Source organism: Carlito syrichta, unplaced genomic scaffold, assembly GCF_000164805.1.
Source record: "Carlito syrichta isolate Samal-C Ts95f unplaced genomic scaffold, Tarsius_syrichta-2.0.1 Scaffold303178, whole genome shotgun sequence".
NCBI lineage: Eukaryota > Metazoa > Chordata > Mammalia > Primates > Tarsiidae > Carlito > Carlito syrichta.
Window position 1 is genome coordinate 594,883 of NW_007247274.1, and position 17,595 is coordinate 612,477.

The window sequence follows — 17,595 nt, forward strand, 5'->3', positions numbered from 1 at the left end:
AACATCAGCTGACTCTTTTTCCCACCAACTCTACTCATCCCTCTCCCTCCCAGTGACCTCATCACCTTTGTAGGAAAGGCTGACCTAGACCGGGTGCTGTGGCTCATGCCTCTAAATCCTAGCACTTTGGGAGGCGGAGGCAGAAGGCCCAGGAGTTCAAGACCAGCCTGGGCAACACAGCGAGATCTCATCTCTACAGAAAAAATTTAAAAATTAGCCAGGTGTGGTGGTATCCCTGTAGTCCCAGCTACTCGGGAAACTGAGTTGGGAGGATCGTTTGACCCCAGGAGACAGGATATAGTGAGCCATGATCGTACCACTGCACTCTAGCCTGGGCAATAGAGTGAGACCCTGGCAGAAAAAAAAAGAAAGAAAAAGAAAAGGCTGATCTGTAGAGCTATGAATCTAGCACTTACCAAATGAATATTACTCAGACACTGAAAACATGGGGTTAAGATCAACAGTCTCCAGATGTTTTGTAGTTCCTTGGTTTTGATCATCAAAGCACCAAAGGAGAAAGAAATAGAGAGCAACACACAGCCAATTCTGTTTTAGAAGTGACAAGAATTATTGTTTTTTTTTTTTTAAACTGTTTAAGAAGTTTTTATTAAAGCAAGAATTTTATAATCCAAATTACCATTCTTTGCTCAGTTATCAATCTGTTACTCAAACCAGAATTGACATTCTGAGCTATTCCACAGTAAAGAATTACAAAAGAAAAACATGCTTTAAGTTGTTGAACTTGGCTGAAAATTATTTTTCCCAGCGTTTATAAAATATTAATTTACTTTTATATTTTACTATTTTTTGTTTTTGTTATCTTTTAAAAATAAGTAATCTAGGACTAGCATGATGCTTGCTAGACCTGGCATTTGCTCAGAACATAAGGTTCAACATTTTCTTTCCTGCTAAAATTTATTTTATATTTTGCAATTTTTCCCCATATTATTTAAGTTTTTTGATGTTTAGATATTTTTCTTTGGTGAAGCATGGATTTCTTTTTTGTGGTCCTTGATCAATCTTAAACAGTTGATACACCTGTGGTACTGTTAACTGCTTTCTGGGCAGCCTCTTTAGCTCGGTGGGCTTGCAGAACAGCTACAGCTTCATCAACCTTAGAACATGGAGACTCTGGAGATTCAAGCATATGAAGAAGTTCTGTATTATCCATCTCCAACAACATACCAGTGATTTTACTGGCAAGAGTAGGGTGTATGGCTTGAATAAGAGGAAACAGCCATTCACCCAGCATTTCCTTTCGCTCTTGAGGAGAGATAGATGCCAACATGGAAGCAAAGGATTCTGACTTTGTACATGAACATCAGGATGTTGCATTGTGACTTGTGGCTCTGCGTTAAGATGTTGAGGATTGCGAATTCCCACAGCATACTTGTACTGTGGAATGGTGCAGACAGTAGAATAGCTGTAGCAGCAGCTACTGCTGCAGAAAGTGGACCCACTGTCTGTGTTGATGGGCTAACAACATGCTGTGTTGACGTGACATGTGGAACCTGTGTAGAAGCTGGTCTCATATTACTAAATAGTGATCTAGGAGCACGTGGGTGGATACCATCGGGCATATTTTGGAATGATTGAGGTCTGGTGCCCTGGGCAGTGCGAGCATTTGGTTTTAGCTGAGCAATCTGACTAGAAGAATAGTATGCAGAATGGTTCTGAGTCTGTGGGATAGCTGCCATGAAGTAACCTGGAAGAGGTGCTGGCGGGTAGGGGTGGATTACAGGCTGGGCCACAACTTGTACAGTTGCTAGTCTCTGCATATACTGGTTAGTGAAGTGAGTCTGGCGCTCTTCTTTGGGCTGAGCTAAAGCTACATACAATGGCTTGGTGGCTACAATTTTACCATTCATTTCTGCAACTGCTTTAGTGGCTGCTTCTGGGGAAGAGAAACATACAAAACCAAACCCTTTGCTACCACCACCCTCCATCATAATCTTTGCACTACTGATTGTACCAAATGGAGAAAACTCTTTCTGGAGATGTTCATCATCAAGATTTTTCACATAAAGGTTTACACCCTGGTATCTGGTGATTCTATCTTGCTTCATCTGTTCAAACTTGCGCTTAAGTTCCCTCTGCCGTTCTGCTCTTTTCTGAGCTCAACCAATGTAAATTTGTTTTCCATTGAGCTCCTTTCCATTCATCTCATCCACAGCCTTTCAAGCTGAAAGTCATCTCCTCTAGGAAGCCCTCCATCTCAGTCAGGTTCCCTATTTTAATCTTTCACTTCACTTTTCTGTGTAATACTTATCCCAACTGGAAAATGTGTATGTATATTTGTTTAATATAGGCTCTTCTACCTGACCGTAAGTTCCATGGGGACAAAAACCTTTTTTATCTTTTCATCTCTGTGTCCTTGGGGATCACCAGTGTGCAGGTACATACTTGGGCACTCAGGAAATATTTGTTGAAGAGATAAACAGCCAAGAAGTGGTTTATAATTATGAAATAGCTGGAAGACTTTGTACTTAGATTTTTTTTTCCAAAAAGAAACTAGGTCTGCAGAAGTGTTGTGGCCAAGGGCAGCAGACAGGTGAGAGATGGGTCAGAGCTCTGAAAGCCTCAGCCTCGTTTTGTCCATGATAGCGCTTCACATGGGTCTGAAGCCTACAGGCCAAAACCCCACCTGCCTTGAAAGGGAAGGAAAATGATTCAGAGGGAGGAAACCTTCTAGGTGTAGTTGACCCATAACCCAAAAGGAAATTAGAGAAAAAATACAGAAGCTGAATGGTCTGAATAAGAAAAAAGAAAAGGCCAATTCATGGCTGGGTGTGTCACTAATGCCTACAATCCCAGAACTTTGGGAAGCTGAGGTGAGAGGCTCGCTTGAGGCCAGAAATTGGAGACCAGCCTGGGCAACACAGCAAGATCCCATCTCTATCAAAAAAAAATTTTTTAAAGGCTAATGGCTATGGTGAGATTTTCCAAAGGTGAACTAAGGAAATAATTCCTTCCTGAACTTGCCTAAGTTGGGTCAATTTCCACATGAGTCTCATAAGTATTTATCTGATCTAATTTTGCATAGCTGAGCAAGCAACTCTTACTCATCCCTTTTCTGTCAACGCAGTGTTGCTAATGATTTCACCTACTCTACTTCTACCAGAACATTCTTTACTGAAGACACCACAGGAGTGGGTATAAGAAGATACGAGTCAGGAAGCCCCCAGCAAACACTTTATCTGTGTTCTCCACTGATCTACAACCTCAATTTGTCAGCTGCAGACGTTCATGGGCTACGTCTCTTGCCCTAAATAAATAAATAAGCGTTGCAAAAATGAACAGATGGAGGAAAATTTCAAAGCAGCATGTGAGTGTTTCAGGTTCAAATCCCATTAACAGATAACAGGATTTATAACAGCAGTTCCTCCACAAAGTTTTGGAAATGTTGGACATGCATGTCATAGATTGGAGGGTTCTCCTCCCCTAAATGATCTGCACTATGTTTCTGCATCTGGGTTGAGCCTCTTTCTCCAAGCTAAGAAGCCCACAGTGCCAAATAAGAACCGTCTGTTAGGGGCAGCAGGCACGGGACACAGACCCACAGGTGGGTGGCACCAGGTGGTATCATTCAGATTGCCTCTTAGTTCTCTCCTCCTTTCACAGAAGGGTTGTCACAAGCTCTGGAGAGGTAGAGGGTGGGCTGTGACAAATTGGAACTTTGACTCAATGGAAAGAAGGCTGTAATAATAGTCACACTTAGGAACCCAAAGCATGTGGCTGCCTTGTTTCCACAAAACAAGAGAACCTAGACTCAAGTTAATGGCAGAACATTGAGACACCGCCTAGCACTGTGGCAAAGGTATCAACACAGTGACAGAAACAGAGGGATCGCTCAAGGGCATTCTGGAAAGACCTCTTACAGCCACCCAGAGGTAGGTATAAGAGACACCGAGACTCTCTATATGGGATGAGGAGAATTTGTGGACTGAGCTCCCAAAGGGAGCTGTGGACTAGACATCATGTTTGGTGAGACTCATTTTAACTTGGTTTTCCCCCTACATCTAGTGTGGAGGAGTGGAAACTTGAATTACACTAATTATTAGTACTAAGGGTGAAAGGAAGGTTCTTAATCAGCTCATTGGCTTCCCTGAAACTGTTGTAATACTCAGGAATAAAAATCCATAAACAGTCACGGCCCAAGGTTGAATAAAGTCTGTCATGTTCCTTCTAGCACATGACGCGGGCACAGATCTCATCTCATGCTCATTTGCACATGTCCCATTGAATCCCTGGTCTCTAGAAATGTAGAGTCACATGAAATAGCTTTATGACCAATTCGAGTGGCTACCAGAGCACGGTAACAGGGAGATGGGTTTCTAGGCACATTTTAAAATTCAGTACACGTAGTAGTATCCATATTACCTGCTAATATACAGATACTTACAACTTCTCTCAGCTTTCACTTCCTTAAGGAAGCCTTCCTGACTTGCCTCTTAAAAGTGCCTGTGACACGCAGTTCTTTTGTGCAGCATTTCCCCTGCCTGTAATTAAGCATTTAATTAGTTGCCATTCAATGCTTAATGTCTGTCTTCCTTGCTAGACTGTGGGTTCTGTGAGAGTGGGAAACATGTCTATTTGTCTCACCATTTTAACCTCACAGCTTAAAAAGTGTATGTTGGCTAATTCTTGACAAATAGCTTAGAATGATTCCAGTATTGTTGAATAAAGAGCTGAATGAACCAATTAATCTACAGCATACAAAAAAAAGGTGGGGGGATTTTACAATATTACCTCAAATAAAGGAAGAGATACGACACAAACTCTTAGTCATATGAGGTAAGATCCAAAAACATTAACAGGACTTGGTTGGTCTGGATGGGAACATTGACCTTGAAAAGGTTCAATGAGGATCCTCGGTTGAAGATAACAAGTCAACCTCAACTTCAATGTTTATTAAAGTGCATATTTCTCTAATTTAAATACATCTTCAGCTGCCCAAGGCAAGCCAGGTGTGTCTTGATATATTTGGTTTGCTGAACTGAATCCCTCGAGAAAATGAAGATATCACTTATAGCAATGATCACTGGTGTGTTTGGTAAGGTAAATAAGTATTATCCAAGAATTGAAAATGTGCATTCAGAATCATGTAAATGAGACTGAATCCTAAGAACCACAGGAAGCCTGAAGCAATCTTGGTTCACTCCACCTCCTTTTCTAGGTTATATATACTTGCACACTATTTACTAGGCTATGTTTATGCAAATGATCCAGAACACCATAGAGCTAAGCATGTTGGGTGATTATAGAGAATGCTCTATATTCATTACATGACCTTGTCTTCCTAATTTTATATATGTAAAATTATTGAGTCCTAGTTGGACAAATGGCCCATCCACACATAATAATCTCACTGAGTTCAGTGAGACTGTTGTGACTGATTTAAGAGGAAGTTCATGCATTTTCTCAGCCACAGCCCTTCCTCTGCCATCTGAACAATGGCAATCATAGCACCAAGTATCAAGGTCTTGGGTTCTGTAAGTATCATATTCATGCAGGCTTAAGAACAAGGTTTGACAGACCTCATTTTAGACTATGTAAGTTCTCTGGTTGAGATGGTTAATCTTTTGTGTCAATTTGACTGGCTAAGGGATGCCCAGACAGCTGAAAAAACACAATTTCTAGATGTGTCTGTGAGGGTGTTTCTAGAAGAGATTCGTGTTTGAATTGGTAGACTGAGTAATGAAGATCACGCGCATCAATGTGGGTGGACAATACTCAGTGTCTTGAGGGCAAAAGTAAAACAAAAAAAATAGAGGAAGGGAAAATTTGCTCTCTTTTATTGAGCTGGACACATGCTTCTTCTCCTGCACTCAGACTCTGGAGCTTCTGAGTCTTGGGCTTTTGGACTCTGAGATTTACACTGGTGGCTTCCCTAGTCCTCAAGTCTTTGGACTCAGACTGACAGTTACACCATCGGCTTCCTTGGATCTCAGGACTTTGGATTTAGACTGAACTACACCACTGCCTATCCTGGGTTCCCAGCTTGCTGATGGTATACTGTGGGACTTCTTGGCCTGTATAATCATGTGAACCAACTCCCACAATCTCTGTCTCTGTCTCTTTCTCCCCACTCTGCCCTCCAAACACTTTCTTCCTTTGACCAGGGGATGATTGTACATTGTATTTTACTGACCACTAAATGTAAGCATCACTTTACTTTTCTTGTTGAGATATGTAATTTCTTAGCTCTTCACATTGACTTCTTGAACTAGTTTTATCAACAAAGTTTATTTTATTTCAAGGTTTGATCTCCGCCAAAGCCATCCAAATCTTTTTTTTTTTTCCAGTTTTTGCCAACAATTCAATAATACAATTTTACGTTTGTCATTGTTTTCATTTTCACAGGGGTCAACTAGTTAATTGTCTCTGTGTTGAAATTTCCTCTCAGACCCAGAACACTCCAAGTTTCGGTATCGTAGGAAGAAGAAAGGATAGAAGTCAGCTTCACAACATTCTTGGATTCTAATTATGGCACAATCAGTCCCTGAACTGATGCCATCCATGGTTCTATCTGATTCCAGAGAGAAATAAAGGGCATAGGTCTCATGAAATTGTAGCTGTAAAAAGAAAAGTATAAAGTGTCAAAAGCTCACAAAATGTGATTGTCATCTTAAAGGTCAGGGGCCAAGAAAAAAATATTCAGAAATCACATGGAGAGCTTAAATCTCCATCAATATGACAGTGACACAGTGGCTCCTGATCGCATGCAGCATGGTTTAAGTCTGACTCATCTGCTGGGTATTGCATCCCCATCAAAAGCTATTCGGCCGCTGGAAGGCAACCTCTAAGCCCAAGCAACAACTTGCCAGGGCCCACAGCTGCACTGCTAAAAATGTCACGCCAGGGCCTGGCTGTCTTCCTTGTCCTGAAAGCTGCATCTAGCAATCTGGGCAGGGGCTGGCAGGGTTGTCCAGCCAGCTGTGTCCAATGTCACAGTTCTCCACCAGCCTCATTTTCCTTTTTTCTTGACCCATGGAGTTTGAGCTTCAAAATGAAAAAATAGTTAGGCCAGCGCAGTAGCACATATCAGTAATCTGGGAGGCTGAGACAGAAGAATTGCCTGAGGTCAGGAGTTCAAGACCAGCCTGGGCAACATAGCAAGAACTTGTCCCTACCAAAAGAAAAGAAAAAAGAAAGAAACAAAAGCTGCAAAGTCAAACAGCACAGAGACCAGAGAATTGAACACAAGTTCTTGCCCAAACCAAAGAGCGTCCTCTCCTGCAGGACTGGTCCTGAGAAGCTTGGATTTGAAAAATCCTGTAGGGACCCTGACAAACCTTCTGATTCATTCTAATGAAAATGGGCAGCAAGAACTCCCTTTCTCTATTCAAGACATCATACCAGGCAGCTGATACTATGAGGAAGAGAACAATCAGTAACAAATGAAGTCTGTTTGTAAATTTTATAACAGACCATCTTTGTGGGCCATTGCATTCCTGACGCACATGGAAAATGGCCCCAGCCTCTGGATGTCTATGATTTTAAAATTATCAAAGGAGGATTTCTGAATAAAGCCTCCCTGACATAGTGAGCAGCTAGCATGTGACAGTACTTTACCAGGACAGCATGTTCCTCATTTGATCTCAACAAGTTTGTGGTGATGGCCTGAGAAACCAGTGCAAGTCTTACATCTATAATCAGAGACGATGAGTGCCCTGTGGTTTACTCAAAATGACAGAGTTAATAATACATGACAGAAGGTTTATAAACGTATTCTCTTTTCATGACCACACCATACTATGTTGGCCTCCCTAAGATTTTTTTGAATCTAGCAAGAAGGAAAAGACATACAAAAAACAGCAGATACAAAGTATTACATAAAAATACTGTTAATAAAAGCCCCCCTCCCAAAAAAAGTCAGAAGAAAATAGATGAAAGGCTGAAATGGTGGGAGAAGAATTCATGGGGCATGAGTTAGCCCTTGAAAATGGACGGAGAGGTCGGGCTCGGTGGCTCAGCCTGTAATCCCAGCACTTTGGGAGGCCGAGGTGAGTGGATTGCCTGAGCCCGCGGGTTCAAGACCTGCCTGGGCAACTTGGCGAGACCTCATCTCTACAGTAAATCAAAAATTAGCCGGGCGTGGTAGTGCGCGCCTGTAGTTCCCGCTACTTGGAAGGCTGAGGCGGAAGGATCGCCGGAGCCCAGCAGGTCGAGGCTGCGGTGGCCGGGAGCGGCCACTGCACTCCAGTCTGGGCGACAGAGTGACTCCAACTCAAGAAAAAAAAAAAAAGAAAGAAAATGGACGGAGGAAGTATAGCTGGAGAGAAGAAGTAAGTATTCTTCTTACTTATATGCTTAGATATAAGAATATGCTTAGAGTGGATTTGAGGTAGAAAGAGATGGTTTAGGTCAGTCTGGCTATAAGAACAACTTGTAAGACAATAATTCTAGAAAGGTAATATAAAGTCAGATAGCAGGGGCTATGCGTGTGGATTTCACCTTGTAAGCCTGTAATCCTAGCACTTTGGGAGGCCAAGGTGAGTGGATTGCCTCAGCCCACGGGTTCGAGACCCGCCTGGGCAACTTGGCGAGACCTCTTCTCTACAATCAATCAAAAAGTAGCCGGGCATGGTAGTGCGCGCCTGTAGTTCCAGCTACTTGGAAGGCTGAGGCAGAAGGATCGCCGGAGCCCAGCAGGTCAAGGCTGTGGTGGCCGGGAGCGGCCATTGCACTCCAGTCTGGGTGACAGAGTGAGACTCCAACTCAAAAAAAAAAAAAAAAAGAAAAAGAAAATTGGAAGTCACAGGGAGTTTAGAAAAGGGAAGAAGTATAAGATCTACAGAAACATTCTAATCTACTGAAAGCCTCATTTTTCTCTGGACACTCCATGATTCTGTGGCTTAGGAAACGAAATGAGAGCAGAAGTTACTATTAATAATTCTGCAGCATGCCATATTTGAAAGCACTTGATACTACATCTCACAGTCCAATCAATTGCTTTCTTCCTGCCCTCCGTCTATCAGCACATGTTGCACCCTCCCCCCCCACCCCCCACCAGTCGCAACTCCATGGCTGACCATCTGAGCGTCTTTGCCTTCTTTCACTCGATTCTCTCGCACTCTTTTCCTCTTGCCCCCTTATCTGCCAAGACCTCGTTCTTGCTTCAGGATGGTGTTGCACTTTCTCTGCTTCTGAGCCCAAAAGAGAAAAAGCTCATCATAATGAAAATTGCCTAGTGTGTCTATATAGTCATGGTCTACACCTCAAAAGCATCCTCTGTCTTGTACTTGTTGCTGGCCATCTCCCTTTCCCTTCAATGACAATTCTAAATTCTATCTCTTCCACTTACAAACTTGACAACATCTGCTTCCATCCTCCTCCTGAAACTCTTATTTCCATTTCTGTCACGCAGCCTCTCCTGACTCTGCCCTCTGACTTTCCTTTCTCTCTCGTTTACAGAGCTCCTCTGTCCACACTATCTTCAAATGTGTTTTGTCCTCACTTGTTACCCCGTCCTTGAATGAATTCATCTATTCCCATTGTTTTAAATACTATGTAGATGTTGTATTGGGTAGAATGGGGTCTCTCCCAAAGTTCGTGTCCTTCCTGGAATCTCAGAATGTGAGCTTATTTGGAAACGGGGTCTTTGAAGATGTAATTAGTTACGATGAGGTCATATGGAGTAGGAACTGTCATAAACCCAATATGAATCGAGTCCCTATAAGAAGAGAAGAGACACAGAGACAGATATGGAGAAGAAGGCCTTGAGAATATGGAGGCAGAGACTAGAGTGATGTATCTGCAAGCCAGGGGACTCCAGGGATTGTGGGTAACCACCAGAAGCTAGGTAGAATCAGCAGGTTCTCCCTGGAGCTTCCAGTAGGAATCAACCCTACTGATACCTTGATTTTAGACTTGTGGTCCAAGTCATTGAGAGAATACATTTCTGCTGTCTGAAGCCACCTTGTCTGTGGTCTTTTGTTACAACAACCACAAGAAACCAATCCAGATGCTGATGAGTCTTAAATTCTTATCATCAGCTTAGCCTTCTCCCCAAGTCCCAAGCTCAAGTTTCTAACACCTGTTTCCATCTGACTTCTCTTCCTGGATGTCCTCTCTGTGGGCCACAACAAAGATCATGCTCTTGTACTCGTTACTCACTTGGTGCCACCGCCATCCTGCCAGTCACCCAAACTGGAGATATGGAAGACAATGCTTATCCCGCCTTCTCTTTCACAATATCCAGTAACTAGTCCTCTCTTGATCCTCTCTTGACCGAACTTCCACAAAATCCTCCTTAACTGGTCTGCTCCACTTCTTGCTTCCTCCCTCAGATCTCATCAACACAGTCAAGACTGTGTCCTCTAAAAGGAAAATCTCACTCTCTAGAAATGCTTAAAATATTTACGAACTATCATAGATTTTCCATCATCAGTTAAGAGCCATGCTCTGAGCTTTACATGGCATTTAGGGCTTCCTAATCTGCCCTGGCTACCTCTGTGGATTCATTGAACACTTCTTCCTCCCTCTCCATGCCTTAAGAATACGGTGTTGCCTCTGAGTCCCCACATTTGTTGACTTGCCATGTGCTTCTTTGTGTGGTCAGCCCCGAGTCTAGTAAGCTCGTTCTGTCTTACTACTCCCCACCCCCATAGCACCTTTTGTGACCGACTTGACTTCTCCTCTCAGTTCTCAGTGTTGCCTCCCCCAGGAAGACTGAACTGATACACAACTCATCGCCTCTCTTTCCCTGCAGCCTACCTATGACCAGGTTGCATGCTTCCTTTCTGCACTCATAATTCTCTGAGAATATCTCCAGCTTTCACTCACCATATTGTACTATAATTTTTATCAATATGTCTGTTCATCCCCAGACTGTTGGCTCCATAAGGATAGGAAGAGTATCTTTGTCATCTTTGTATTTCTGGCATGTAGCACACAGTAGTACTAGGGACATCATAGGCTCTTGATCAGTGTTTGTTGAATGGATGGATAAATGAATGAATGAATGAGGGTCCACTTTCCTTACCAGTAACAATCCATGTTTCTTTTTTATCAGTCGAATGATAAATCTTTTCAATCACATTCTCTCTTTCTACCATTTTTGTAGCAGAAATGATGGTAGGTTAGGACAAATTTCAACCAAAGCCAAGTGTATGGGTTTAATGCCTCCTCGTTTTGCTCCATTTACCCACTTCCCACCCCAACAATGGCCAGCAGAGCCAAGCTGAATGGCAGCCACCACCCCAAAAAAGTGTCCACGTCCCAGAACTATGAATGTGAATGTGACTTTATTTGGAAAAAAAAAGCATTTGCAGATATAATTAAGTGAAGGACCTCACGATGAGAACAGAGATGAAATGAGATCTTGGATTATCCAGGTAGGCCCTAAATCTAATGATAAATTCTTTTTAAGAGATACACAGAGGACAAACACATGAACAAGAGAAGAAAGCCATGTGAAAAAGACAGGCAGATGTTGGAGTGCTGTGAAACAAATCAAGGAAAGCGGGGAGCCACGAGAAGCTGGAAGGGGCAAAGAAGGATCCAGCCCTAGAGTCTTCGGACATAGCATAACCCAGTTGACACCTTGACTTTGGACTTCTAGTCTCCCCAGCTGTGAACAAATAAACATCTATGTCTAAGCCCATCAACTTTGGAGTAATTTGTTACGGCATTCTTAGGAGATGAATATTCTGGCCATCTTAGAATTACATGATACTGTCCACAAGGAATCTCCAGAAGACGTAGGTGATCCCTGGGTATCCCCATTCCTGGAAAAACAATTCCTGTACCCCCTAAGCTATTGAAATGAAAAGAGAAACCCATTTCAACTCAAAATCAGTGAAATTCAATAAAGCTAAGTTTAAAAGAAAACATATTCTTAAAGACTTTTATTGACTATTAAACAAAAGCATGGAAATGGAAAAAGTTCTGAACAAGCATTGGCCAATAATAATCTTTATTATTATTTCAACAATAAGAATAATTGAGGTTTTATGGCACTCTCACCAAGTGCAGTCCTAATCATTTCACATCTAGTAACTCATTTAATCCTCCTGGTGACCCTTAAAGATAGATGCTGCTATTATCTCCATCTTACAGACAAGCAATTGAGCTCAGAGTAGTTTTCTCATTGCCCAGGTTCTCACAGAATGAGCAGCAGAGCGCCACCCAGCCACCTTATTCTGTGATGCATAATGAAATGCAGAAGAGCGAGTCTGAGGGCCCCCGTGCTAGTTCCAGATGTCCCTGGGCAGGGTGCCCGACCTCTGTGAGCCAGACCGGAACTCTGGCCCATCTCCCTGACTCTGATATTCTGAGGTCTCCCAAATCTGTTCTAGTTCTGAAATGTTATAATTTGCAAACCAGGTTTTTCCTATTAACGGAGATGTTCTTCTACATCTGCACAGTGCTTGCCTGCCAGAATCTAGACACCTGGTCTGTTCTGCCACTCAGTCAGGGGAGATAACCAGCAATGCACCAGAGTCAGCACATTCCCTGCACCAGACCGAGGGGCGGCAAGAAAGGCACCTCATATTTTAAGATAGCCCCGTCCTCCCTTCCGCAGCTAGGCCTCACTGACAAAGCCGGCCCTCCGGCTGCCAGGAAACCAAGCTGCCTCCCATTTTTATATTTAAATTTAATTTCACCATAGCGTTACCCTGCATGTCAACAGTTCAGGACAAATGGATGGATTTGAGTTTAACTATTAGCTGTGCCAGTGGTAATATGTTCAATCATGCGTTAAATTAAAAATGACACTTGGAAATATGTATATCCTGGACCTCAGTTCTGTGCACCAAATAAGAAAAAGATTTAAAATGCTGTCTGGTGGAGGATTACCACTGAAGAAGCATGAATCTCATTACTGCAGGCTGCGCAGAGCATATTTGCAAAGCTCTGTTTAGACGCTCTGACGGTGGCAGCCTGGTTACCTGGCTGGGTGAACATGACATTTCCCTTCCATAAGAGAAGACCCAGCTGCTGCCAAAGCAAAGGTGTCGTCAATGTCCCCAACCTCCTCACACCCACCTTGATTCCTGGGCGCCCATGCTTGTCTTATGCATCACCCATGCCAGTTGTCCCCTCCTCCCAAGAACTCAGTCCCACCCTGCACACAGACACCAATTCACTCACCCACAAACATAAATAGCTAAGAAATTATACGACTATTATCTCCAAGTATAATAATAGTCGTATTATTATATGACTGCTATTATATACTACTATGCTACTATTAGCAATAGATTAGTACTACTATCATACGAGTAGTGTAAGTAGTAATAATGCCTCCGCTTTACTGAAGATTAATACTTCAGATGATTTTGACCACTGATTAAGTACCTACTATGCGCCAACCATTTTGCTAGGCACTTCTTACAATATCTCATTTAACAGCCCTATGACAGTGTTGTTACTCCATCTTGGCATACACAGAAATTGTTGCTGAGAGAGCATGGGTACATTCGTAAGGGTCACACAGGGATAAATGGAAGAACCAGGATTCCAAGCCAGACCTGTCTAATTCCAAAGCCCGGGCCCTTAATCATGGGCAGCACTGTTATGTGAACCACCACTTCTGAAAACGTCCAGTTAACTAAACTTCCCTTCATCTTTCATACTCATCCACACAATCAGTTGAGCCTAGGGCCCATAAGAATTGCAAAGTAAAGGCCATTTGCTTGGGATTCTCCTACTGCCTTTGCTGGGCCCTTTCCCTCTGCAAACAGACAAGTCCTCTGCTATGAGACTGTGAACCTTTCATGGACAAAGATCAGACGTATGTATCTCATAGACCCAACGCTTCACCCATGCCCAGCCTAGACCAGGCACACTGGTTGAGCTGCAACGAACTTGGTGCTGGGAGAAAGGGGGCAGAGGAGACAAGGATCCCAGGGGGAGGCTGTGCAGAGGTCCTGCCCTCCGGAGGAATACAATCATTAGAAATTTGATAGCGCCTCACCCTTCTTCTCAGGCTGACCAAAAGTCAACGCCCCAGGGGCCAAGTCACTGTTATCATAAAGATGGCAGCCTTTGAGTTCTTGCATCTTCCCAAAATGCAACTTCAGATGACTTTGACCCTGAATCACACTAGAAAGCCTAACTGCAAATTTCCTCCGTACAAAGTACAAATTTGGGTAAATAAGGAAGCGAAACAGAGAAAGAAAATAAGGACAAATGAGCCAAGTGTGGCTGTCTGGTGGGTGATTGCACTGCTGGGCACCGTCTTCCTGCTTCTTCGCAGAGACAGGCACAACCATGACAATGGCCAAATGCAAATAAACCTTCTCATTTCATCAAAAAGTCCAATTAAGTCCACCGTTCCTGAAACAATTTCATCTTCTAGAAAACGAACATAGATCAAGTCTAAGACATTTTCCTGTTCGCCTGAATCTGCTTCTACGTGTCTGTCTCCTATTTTCCATGCTCCAACCTACTTCTATCTCGTGACAACAGGATGCCAATTTCTTTTCTAAACAGAAGTTCCACAGTCACCCAGTTTTGCATTTATTCAGCACTGAGAAGCATCCATCAGCAGGAGTTTTGCCGGGACCTCACCTTGAGGAGCTCTGGGTCAAGATGGCCCGGGCCGGGATGGGACAGAGCAGGAGGAGGTTGAAATTAACCTGATTTCAGCAGTTGGCTCCTAAGTGTGTTCGCGTCTGTTGTCTTAATGGACTGTGAGAGCTGCCAGCTTGTCTGCCAAGACCTGCTGTCAAGGTCGAGGGACACAGGTGGGCAGCCCGAGGGAGACTACAGCCTGGATGCTTGGCGGACACCCTTGGTCAGTCACCCCACGCTGTCAGGCAGGTCTACCCGGACGCCTCTGGTTTCTCTAGTTTCTTTTTTTACTTTAAATAAAAATAATAAAGGAACTATTCAAATCAGGCTGAATTTATTCAGTCAGAACCCAAACTCAATATTTTGTCAGCATTATTTCCTAGGATCATTTTACTGTCCTATTCTTTGTGGGAAGGGGGGCTCTTCCACATATGATGTCTCTTTACGGAGCCCAGGCACAGCAGACTCAGTGAGAGCCTTGAACATACACAGGGGTTCTGTCCAACCAAACTGAAATTGCATCTTTGACTGTCTAAAGAAAAGCTGCACCTATTGATACCATATTTTTTAAGTAGTTATTATTTGTTTAATATTAATTGCTTTATAGCACACACTTTAAGTAGGTCTATTATTGTCCCCATACTACAGATAAGAACACTGAGGTAAGCAGAGGCCATGGAGATTGGCCAGGCTGACATAGCTAGAAATGGAGGAGCAGGTCTGGAATTCACACCCAAGTCATCTGATCCCATGGTCCATCCTTCCTGGTTCCTGTAAGGGGAACAGCTTCTACTCTTAGGAACCAAATAAAGTGATGGAGTATCTGAAGTGCAAAGTGCTATTCTGAGGCTCCTATTCTGCTCTGCTAGCTTCTCTCCTTTTCTGATATTTAAATCCCTTTTTACTTTTCAAGACAATATCATAATCATTACTATATTTTCACTCATTGAATAAGAAAAGGCAAAATACTACCATGAATTTAATGATGTCTAGGAACACATTTGTACCTTGCTCATTGCAATAAAATCCCAGAACATGATATATGTCTTCAGTGTATTGTCCAGGCAACACCCAATTATTAGACCACACAGGGATTCTTGGATCTCTTGAATTGATCTAGAAATCCACAGCCAGCATTGACTTCTGCTCCTTATCTCATGGGTGAGTACCCAAAATGGATGGTGTGAAGACAGATACAAATTCTGGTTTAAAAATAACAGCATAGCCAGGCTCGGTGGGTCAGCCTGTAATCCCATGCTTTGGGAGGCTGAGGTGAGCGGACTGCCTGAGCCCGCGGGTTCGAGACCCACCTGGGCAACTTGGCGAAACCTCATCTCTACAATAAATCAAAAAATCAGCCAGGTGTGGTAGCGCATGCCTGTAATTCCGGCTACTCAGAAGGCTGAGGCAGAAGGATCGCCGGAGCCCAGCAGGTCGAGGCTGCAGTGGCCAGGAGCGGCCACTGCACTCCAGTCTGAGTGACAGAGTGAGACTCCAACTCAAAAAAAAAAAAAAAAAAACAACCAAAAACCAGCACAATAACAAATGAAACACATTTAAATGCTCAAATCAAGGGGGAATTGAAGGAGACACTGAGCTCACTGCCAGTGTTCTCTTCTTCTTTGGGTCAGCCTGCAGAAGGATTAAAGGTTATTTGTCTAGGAGAGGAAGTATCCCTCTAAAGAGTGTTTCCAGAACCTTGAAGGAAGGACCTGATGATTGAAATGAACTTTTCCCCACACCAGGATAAAATGCCCAGGACTGCTCGTCCCGGGGTCTCACTAGCATTTTGTGTTGTGTATTGTTGGATTTTTGTTGTCTTTCACCAGAATCCTTCACCAGGATCTTGCCTAGCATGCTTGGTAGGTAATTCTCTTTATGCTGCTATATTCACCAAGAGGACCCTGAGTCAGTTCATCCTTTCTTTGGATCTGATCGGCCATGGATCATCTCTCAGAAAAAGCAAAGGAGCATCTTTTTTTTTAACTTTTAATTTTTTTATTTTAAAGATGAGCATCTTTTTTTTAACTTTTAATTTTTTTATTTTAAAGATGTGGGGTACAATTCAGGGTTCGGTATACAAATGTTCATTACCCTTGTTGATGAGGTGTGCCCCCCTTTCCCCAGGCAGATTCCCACTACTAACAATCCCGCTTCCCTTTCCCGCTAACAAAGGAGCATCTTTCAGACGGTTATTGTTCTCTTGATGGAATGACTTTCCTTTCTGTGTTTCTCAGCCTCAGATGGCTACAGGAGTTGGGCCATCTACCAACACGATGTTGTCTGACCACAAAAGACACAACAAGATCTGGTGCTCTCTCTCTACTATCAAATGTTTTTGCTTCTGCTATTCTTAAGATGAGTTTTGGATAATTCCTGGCATCAAAGGGATAACTACCCTCCACGCAACCCTAGAATGATAGGGAGGTTCCCAAAGGAAGAAACACTGCTCTACTGGAAGGGTGTTTATTCTGAAGTCCATATGGGTAAGAGAGTTCATTCTGCATGTATTTGATTGGAGGCCTAGACTTTAAATCCCTGTTACTGTTATTGCGATTTATCCCAGGCAGAGGAAGCAACCAAGGGTTACTTGTGTGTGTCATATGACAGGTGTCCTGTGGGGCCCCATCAACTCATGCAGCTGTGTTTGGATAGTTTATTCTACAGGGTCTGATACCTAGTCCACACACTGTGTTACTGACTCAAAGCCCTTTGTTTGCTAATGAGGCATCTGGGAGAGAATTGCTAACCACATCCTTTCTCGCCTCCTAGAGGTGTGACTCAGATTCCAAACTCTTGCCTCAGCAATGGAGCCAGAGTTTCCATCAATTCTTGATATGCCCAGGCATTCACATACAAAAGGGACTGGAAGACCACCGGACAGTACGACCATGGGAAGGACACACTCTTGTTGATTCTACCACATGCTTTTCTCCAAAAAGTTCTTAGAGCAGCCTTGACCTGCCGATCTCCAAAACTCTCCGGGAGTGTGACAACATTTTGGTTTCTGTGTTTCACTTTGGAAGTTCTGAGATGGAGATTTTAAGCTACCTGAGGCCCAACAAGTCAGTC

General features: G+C 43.2%; 1 pseudogene; it reads right to left on the bottom strand.

The window, feature by feature from the left end:
- Positions 1-1,021: 1,021 nt before the first annotated feature.
- Positions 1,022-2,168, bottom strand: LOC103260332 (annotated as a pseudogene).
- Between the last annotated feature and the right edge of the window lie 15,427 nt (positions 2,169-17,595).